This window comes from Macrobrachium nipponense, chromosome 32 (assembly GCF_015104395.2).
Source record: "Macrobrachium nipponense isolate FS-2020 chromosome 32, ASM1510439v2, whole genome shotgun sequence".
NCBI lineage: Eukaryota > Metazoa > Arthropoda > Malacostraca > Decapoda > Palaemonidae > Macrobrachium > Macrobrachium nipponense.
This window is the reverse complement of record NC_061094.1, coordinates 49,219,595-49,229,214: the sequence shown is the minus strand read 5'-3', so window position 1 is coordinate 49,229,214 and position 9,620 is coordinate 49,219,595.

Here is a 9,620-nt window from a genome sequence, read left to right as displayed (position 1 = left end):
TTCTAGAAGCACTTTTCAGGTTTATCTTCAGCTTTCAGACTGAAGTTCCTTTAGAATAAATCGCATGAAACGAACAAATATGCTTTAAAGTACATTGTTTGTCTTAGCATCGTTCTCCCTATACTATACATTTTCAAAGATTTTGTACATTTGATTTATCAATCTTCCTACCAGGAATCAATTCTAGTCTAATAAAGATAATAACATTCACTCATAAAGTTTATATTTAAGAATCACTTAAAACGTACGTAGTATAAGTGACTGACAGTGTAAAAAGAAAGAAATTTTAAGAAAATGCACAGCATTATCCCACTCCATTAAGTATAGATGCTCGAATCACAAAAACAATTTAGAAAATTCTTCGAAAATGTTCAGTCTCAACCACCACTTCATTGATGCATCCAAGACAGGTCATGGAGCCATATGGCGCTGCAACCTCCTGGGAAAAATATGTATAAAAAAAGTAATGTAGAACAAAAGATGACGGAGGAGGGAGATTCTCCTGTCGAGAAAATAAATTTATTCGTTCTCGAATTTCCAATAAATTTTACAAAGTTTATGATGGAAGTTACAATAGAATTCCTCATTTGAAAAATAATGAGAAGCACACTGAGAGCAATCAATAGCTGGTCACTTGTGAACGCGGATTGATAAATAATTTGTTCGCAGATGAAATATAAGTTAGTCTAGCTTACTCAGAATATGATTATATGTAGTTTCTAGATTAAAGTGGGCCATTTTTATAAATTTTATAATTGCCATAATTTCCATGTACGCACACACATATACATACATACATACATATATATATATATATATATATATATATAATATATATATATATATATAGATATATATATATGAGTGCAGTAAAAACCCCAGAATACTAGATATTTGACCGAATGCGTACAATAGAGAAAGGGATGACAAAGATATCACATTATTATAAAATAGAAAACGAAAACAAAAGCAATTCCAGATACTTTTATCTCTACCGGAATTATTGTGCCACTCCTATATTACTCAGTAATCGAAGGTGATTTGTTATATTACGTAAATTGACGTTGTTATATTTACTAGAACAAGTGGAAACTGGTCCTTGCGCACTCTGTGGATGTATTAAGGTGAATTTTTTTTTTTCATAGATGCTCTAACACGAAAGGAAGAGTAATGGGTAGGGTTCTCAGTCCATTGTACTTTCTGGTGCCTAAGTAATGGAAGGGAAAGTTAGTGTACATATTCCCAGCTGAGTGTCAGAGAGCCAAGTAAGAAAATGATAAAGGTTTAGATGTTACAATTTGACGATTGGGAGGGGCAGTTCATCCTTAGAAGATAAGGTTAGATTAGTTTAGTAGAATTGTACAGATCGATTTTTTCCCTACAGATTCTGATATAAGGATTTCTTCAGAAGGGAGATAATGGACTTAACTCTGTACAATAAGGAATAAACATATATTTATAATATATATATATATATATATATATATATATATATATATATAATATATATATTATATGTATATGTATATATATATATATTATATATATATATATATATATATATATATATATATATATATATATATATATAATAATTCAAATATATGCTTATCCCTTTCTCTTTAGAGTTAAACAAAATTTAGTAACTTCGTTTGTTATGATCGATAACAGTAGTATCAATAGTAGATGTCGAATTTCTCTGTGTGTGTGTGTTTGTGTGTGTGTGTGAGAGAGAGAGAGAGAGAGAGAGAGAGAGAGAGAGAGAGAGAGAGAGAAGTATTAAGCTAGACAAATAGACAGTCGCGGGTGGACGATGCAGCGAATTGGAAATAGTTTTGTCCGCCGAACAACATAAGACAGGCATTGAGACGTTATAATTATTTTTCAGAAGATGAACCTTTTGATATGGAACAAGCTTACTGATACATTATAAAAAATGAGCGTTAACACGGAGAGTGAAAGTCCATTGAATGTAGATTATTTTACTCTACCGTCGTCTACTGTAACTTTATTTTAAGGCGTGTTATTATTCTGATATACCATTAATATTAATCCAGATTCTCGAATGGTTTTAAAAACCATATCTGTAATAAAATCGACGCAGTCACAGTGCCTTAAATAATCGGGCAGCGATGGAAGATCAAGGCTATTGTCCACTGTCCTATACCTGTGTCCTATTCCAATTCCATCAATGGTATCTGTCCAATCGCTCAGTTTCATTTTATTTTTGTCCGGTCGACTACACTTTTCGGTCACACGACCCAGAATCAATAGGGAATATTTCACAATGGAGATCACTTTCTTGTCGATATGTACCAATTTGATTTTCGAATGTATATATTACTATATTACCTATAGATGTCTGCAGAGTAATTCTGCTGGGTTCGCTGAACCCAATGTTGTGTGATGGGGTCGCCTGGGCCCCTTACCATATATATACATATATTGCTACGTTTATTGATCTCTTTCGTCTACCCAGCATTCAAGTAATTATTTTGATTTGTAAAACGGCAGCCATATCCCTCCAAATATCAGCTGATTTTTAGGCGGGAACCCAAAACACGCCAGCCAGAGATAGGGAGTTCCTAAGTTGGGGGAAAATAGACTTTTGTCAGCTTTAGGGATGTATCTCAAAGGGAAGGATGTAGGCAGACTGGTACTTCTTAGGCCTATATCTTAAGCTCTTTTTCCTGTGAACCCTAAGCTGGCTGTATGTTCTGTTTCCAGGATTGCCCTGCTCGTGGGGGGTTAAGCTGACTCCCAACACCCATGGAAAACACCTGGATTCGGCCCCAGTCGGCTCCAGCCGTGACCTCGGACAGATGTCCAACCACCCGCCTTCCATTTAAGCCTATCCATTGCGTTAGTGGCGCGCCCGAGCCCCAGACCTGAGACAAAGCCAGGCCGCATTTCTACAAAGATCCACTGAACATGGCATCCAGGTACGTCTTGTGAAGCAGCATATTGCCAGTTCCTTACATCCTATTGTCTATTTGCTCCCCATTTTCCCAATTCAAACTTCCAAATCAAAAAGAACTCATCCCTTTGTTTCCTCTCACTGCCTCATGGCCGCATGCTTCCCCTTGTGTGATCGTCCCAGACAAATGAAGTCTTCAGTGCATACCTCAGTGAAACATTAGAGTTCCTTTGCCCCAGTGTTAGAGAACTGAATAATCGTAACTTGTGCAAGAAGTCCTTTTTCTTTTATCTTGTCTAATCTGGGATCTTTTTCCAGATCCCCTGAGTCACATGTCAAGTCTGTCCGCCCGCAAGTGTTGCATTACCGCAAGATATCGAAAACCCAGCTTTCATTACGTGAATCACATTTTAGCCAGCTATCCATTTGTGAGAGATATATGGGTCCCAACGTGTGGACACGCTGCATTTACTTTTCTCCAGGCCAGTAAGGGCCTCTTGTAAATAAATAGCTGTAAAGTAATTAGCTGAGTTTCTGGCGACCTTTTTCCTCTAGAGTAAATTATCACTATAAATCCTTTCACGGTAAGTTCAAGTAATTTACTGTTTTTTCCTTCAACTATTCCTGTTTACGTATTGGAGTCCTTTCAAGGCCAGGTTCATACGTAACAATGACGACTGCTTGCCAGCATCGAATCTGGGCTTGCTTAAAAAAAGCTTGTAAATCGCGTTATCCCTTGTAAAACGTAAGATGTAAATGTTTTTACAAAAGCGCAAATCAAAGCACACTTGCAGCGGAAGACACACAGTGACTCACGGTAAGGTATACCATTTATATAATATGATTATTTTATAACAAATGTTAGCTTAAGGTACGTTTAAGTATTTTTATTACGAAGTGTTTTAAATAAGTGCTAAGTGAGAAATATTATTATTGTAACGGCCACGGCGCCGAGTGAATTCTCTTATTTTGCATTATTATTTTCGTTCTGACGAGACACTAACACGTGTGCAGATATATGCCAGAAAGTACTAGTTCAACCTAGGAAGTGCTTTGCCAGGGTTTATTGCTGTGTTAGAAAGCCTAGCTAGTTAGGAGTGTTCTACTAATAGTTACGGCAAAAGAAGTGTACAATTCTTTTGTCTGTGATATGTTAGGGGAATTCGTTTTAACTTAGTTTTCATTCCAAGTGTTGGTAACCGCTTAGCCAGCCAGCTCTAGTCAGCTGAGCGTAAACGCGCGCTCAAGCTGGCCAGCTTTGTAAGCTTCGCATGTGCGCTTTCCCAGCCAACGTTCCGTCTCACAAAGCGCAGCCATGTTCTTTATCCCTTTAAGCATTATCTCAACGATTTAAGCAAAGTTACGTAAGCCTTGAAGTTTTAACGTAAATAAAATTAATCTCAGTACTAGTATCTATCGTTCTGCCAGAGAAATTACATAATTCGCCTTGAATAAGAAATTAGAATTTCACGTGTGTAAATCGCCTTCGCGTTTACAGAAAATCAGCTGTTTGAGCGACACGCTGTCCAACCCGCTCTGCTCGCCTCAACGCGTCTCACCTAGCATCGCTCACTCGCTCGCTGAGCGAAAGTTTCATTTCACTTCGGACTTAACGTAACCTCTTTTACAAATGTTGGCTAACATCGTTTAAAATCCTTACCGTCATTTTCGCTTGTCACAGGGACCTAGTATCCTTACGTAAAGTTAACGTAAATCTTCAAAGAGTAAATCACAAGAATTGTTAACGTAAAACGCATCGTTGTAAATTTCATATTAAAACGCAAATCCTTTCATATAAGCGCAAGCCGCTACCATTAACGTAAACATCGTTCCCCGCGAGTGCGTTATCGTTCACATAAAACTTATTCGAAAGCAATTCTTTCATTAAACATTAACCTAAGTAAATCATTTAACGCAAGTGCGTCATACTAAAACTAAAAGTATTAGTTCAATTAAATACAAGTTCATTCATATATCATTTTCACCGTCTCCGAGAGAGAGAGAGAGAGAGAGAGAGAGAGAGAGAGAGAGAGAGAACCAGAACTCATTATTCACGAAGCCAAGAGTACTACGCCCATTACTTATAGCATGCAGAATTAACATTATTTTAGTCTCTTGTGTCTTTTATTTACACTGAGCGTGATACGTACGCGCCTGTGTCCATTGCAGTTTGCAAGCATTTATCTCATTTGTCGAGTACTTCAACAACGGACTAAGCATTTTCAAGTTACCATTACCTGTCGTTGCCCAAGTGGTCTTTACCATTTTTATCACAAAAGACTTGCGTATACCGCAAGCACGAAACCGCACAGTGTGCCACCGCAACCTTCATTACTTCCATCAAGGAAGTCGTTCCCAGTCTAGGACTGGCCAACACCAGTGCACGTCAGGTCTTACCATTTTACAGTGCCACTAATTCGTGACACTGTCCATCGACTGGCTGCTGAAGTACTCCCACCTTTTACTTTCTCTCCTCCACCATTACACTCTGCCCCGAACAGAGTACCATTTCATTTCAGTATACTTGAGTATACTGCATGTAGTCTCGTCCGACGGGACACACCAGCACGATACCAGTGCTCCAAACAAGGAACGCCTCCTCATAAGTGCTGTGCACCTGTACAGGCCGTACAGGTAGCCCTTTACCTGCGTGTCCGTCTTACGGAACGCCCAATTAATTAGTGTGTCCGTGTATAAGGGTCAGTGATCCTTTGGAACACTCAACAAGGGAACGCCTCCCAAAAGTGCCGCAATACCAGCCCTAAGTGCTGTCAAACCTGCGTGTCCATCCTTACGGAACGCCCAATCCAGTAGAGTATCCACCATTTCGGATCACTCAACCAAGGAACGCCTCCATTAAGTGCCCATTCCAGCGTCTCCCAAGTGAGGAACGCCCTTAAGTGTGACGTACGCCGCACACTATTTGATTTTTCACCTCTTTAGAAGGTGCCATTCCAGAAGTGCCACCAACTTACGGGACACTTCCCAAGTGCCACAGAGCACCCAGTCTTTTCAGATTTTTTTTCTCTACCACGTCGCAGAATACATTTCCAAGTGAGTGCCCCATTACCCAGTAGGCACTCCTATTCCATTCAGTACCCTTTCTGACCAATATTTTCCTTTTCATCAGAGCCTCTACTGCAGCCTAAGGGAAATGTCTTCCCCTGCTTCCCGCGACTTCTTTGCCATAGAGCGAGAGAAGCTCCGAGCCCTCATAACTCTGGGCAAGGAGGCCGGTTACACTGGACCAGCACTTGACCAGTGGATGAAGGCGCAGCAGGATGCCGCATGCCTACAAGAAAGGGAAGAAAGAGAAAACAAGAGAAAAGCCAGAGAAGCAGAAAGGAAAGCAAGTGAAGAAGAGAGAAAGCATGAGCTAGCTCTCAAGGAACTCGAAATCAAGCGGGAGATGGCCCGTAAGGAGAGTATCTTAGCTCCGGCCACTCTGCCAGCTTCCAGCCCTGCACCCACTGTCTCTCTTAGTCCCGCCGTCTCTGGTCAGCCTGACATCTTTTCTATTTGTGAGCCTGGTCCTGATCCAGTGCCCGAGATAGAAATTCCTGCCGCATCCTGCCAGCCTTTTACCATTTTACCGCCTACCTCCTCCACTTTGGAAGAGGTAAGCCCACCAGTTGACCCCGGACTTGTTTCCGAGGGTGATTCAACGGAGGTTTCCTTGACCTCCCTACCTCAAATCACTGCCAGAGAGGACTCTTCAACTGTGCCAGAGCACACTGCCAGCCTTGGTGACTCCACAGATTCGCAACCTGTGGGGCCATCTCGGCCTTACCGTCCAGTGCCACAGAAGAGGTTCTGGAACAAGTTCTGCCGTGACTGTGGCCGCAAGGGTCACATGTCTGCCAACTATGGAGGGTGTGCAAATTTTAATATTCCCTCCATTGCAATGGCAGTTACAAATCCTTCCTCACTTGGACCCCCAGCTAAGGGCCCTATGACAGTCGCACCCCTCCAAAGCCATTATCCGCCAAGCCACGTCAGAGCCTACGACGACTCTGGCGCTCAAATCTCCCTGATACAGGAAGATCGAATCCCCCGAGGGGCTAACGTCAATAGACGTCACTTAATAACCATTGAAGGTATCAACCATATCAAGCTGATCCTTCCGACCATCCAATTGAGGGTCACCAGACCTCACTTCTCCAAGGTTTGTACCCTTGCAGTTGCAAGCTACATTCCAGGAGGTTACGACCTCCTCCTAGGGCAAGACATGAAGTCTCCCGCTCATTTCATAAAGCCTAGGGGTCCTAACCCCATGTCCAATCACTCCAAAGCAAGGAGTCACCAAAATTCTACTTCCTCCAGGAAGTACAACCACCAACAGTCTCCCCCATTACTAAGGAGGGGGATTGATCTTCACAGTTCCATTGCAAAACCTGCAATGTACTAGGGCACTCCACGAATTGGCCTAGGTGCCCTAGCAGACTACCAGCAGCGGAAACTGACCATATTCCACAAGGCTTAGCCTTCCAAAAGAGACAGGAGCCTCTGTCTCCCATTTCCAAGGGCACGCTGAGAGGTATTGCACCTCCGGTACCCGTCACAAGTCCAGTCGACCTCAACTCTCTGCCAGTGCCACTTGGCAGCACTAAGCAGTGCCAAGCTCCGTCCAGCCTGGACGTAGAGCCACCACCGAACTTGACCTCTGCGCCTGGCCCCGAGCTAGCGCCAGCGCCTAACCTAATCAAAGATCCTCCTACAGGAGATCCTCCAACAGGCATGGAGCTTACCGCAGCCCATGGCCAATCTCCAGCCCATAATTGTTCTTCAGCCTCACCTCTGTCGCCCGAGGATGAACCTCCGGCAGACCTTACCTTCATACCTCCTCTGGAAAACCAGGAACTGCCCGACACGGAGTCAGCCTGGAGTTTTCCTCTTACGACGGCTGTCGCAGCAGCTGAAGTGAGGGCCTCCCCTGCGGTAGGTTCCACCTCTATGACGGTTGCTGCAGATACCGAAGTAGGGTGTTCTCCTGCAATCCCTCAGGCTACCACTGCCGCTGCTCCTGATGGCGTTTCTGGCCTTACCCCAGAGTCGGTGCCTCCGTCTACTCCTAGGACTGGTATAGCCAGGCCCTGGAGGAATAAGAAGAAGAAGAAGGGACGTAACAAATCATTAACAAACTAACCCAAGAGCCACATGCTCTCCTTGACACCTGTGCCCGAGGTACAGTGTCACAGTCAATTTGCAGAGTGATCCTGGCACTTACCCAGAGAAGGTAGCCAGCCTGATCTCTGCCAGTAAAACTAACCCTCTAACCCCTAGCAATTGTAATACTAACCTTCACTTAAATATAATTACCTCATTACATTTCCATCCTGGTCTACTAACCCCTCATCATTCTCACGCATCATTACCTCATCTACTGTATTTTAACAATTCGGTCGCCGAACCGCTGCTGTGTGTACCACACTCTGGAATGATTGCGTCTCCAATTAACTGTAATGAGTAGGTTAGGCTAATGATTTAGTACCAGGGCATTAGGGTAGTAGCAAGTAGAATGTTCAAGTAACCTTATCTAGGAGTAGAGTAGACTGTCGTCACAGACAACCCGTAGTTATTACTTAGGCTAGATTACATTACTCCATTAAGTTAGTACACTTAGCATCTCCACCTATAAGTTAGGTAGGTCACTGTAGTTAGCTGTATCGCTGCTCTAAAAACTTCAAGTTAGAGTAGGAGAACTGGGTAGTCGAGACGATCAACTTATTTAAGCCAAGACCTTCACGCCTGAAAGGGAGTGAATGCCCTCCTAACAGGGGGAGCTGCTACGTTTATTGTTCTCTTTCGTCTACCCAGCATTCAAGTAATTATTTTGATTTGTAAAACGACAGCCATATCCCTCCAAATATCAGCTGATTTTTAGGCGGGAACCCAAAACACGCCAGCCAGAGATAGGGAGTTCCTAAGTTGGGGGAAAATAGACTTTTGTCAGCTTTAGGGACGTATCTCAAAGGGAAGGATGTAGGCAGACTGGTACTTCTTAGGCCTATATCTTAAGCTCTTTTTCCTGTGAACCCTAAGCTGGCTGTATGTTCTGTTTCCAGGATTGCCCTGCTCGTGGGGGGTTAAGCTGACTCCCAACACCCATGGAAAACACCTGGATTCGGCCCCAGTCGGCTCCAGCCGTGACCTCGGACAGATGTCCAACCACCCGCCTTCCATTTAAGCCTATCCATTGCGTTAGTGGCACGCCCGAGCCCCAGACCTGAGACAAAGCCAGGCCGCATTTCTACGAAGATCCACTGAACATGGCATCCAGGTACGTTTTGTGAAGCAGCATATTGCCAGTTCCTTACATCCTATTGTCTATTTGCTCCCCATTTTCCCAATTCAAACTTCTAAATCAAAAAGAACTCATCCCTTTGTTTCCTCTCACTGCCTCATGGCTGCATACTTCCCCTTGTGTGATCGTCCCAGACAAATGAAGTCTTCAGTGCATACCTCAGTGAAACATTAGAGTTCCTTTACCCCAGTGTTAGAGAACTGAATAATCGTAACTTGTGCAAGAAGTCCTTTTTCTTTTATCGTGTCTAATCTGGGATCTTTTTCCAGATCCCCTGAGTCAAATGTCAAGTCTGTCCGCCCGCAAGTGTTGCATTACCGCAAGATATCGAAACCCAGCTTTCATTACGCGAATCACATTTTAGCCAGCTATCCATTTGTGAGAGACATATGGGTCCCA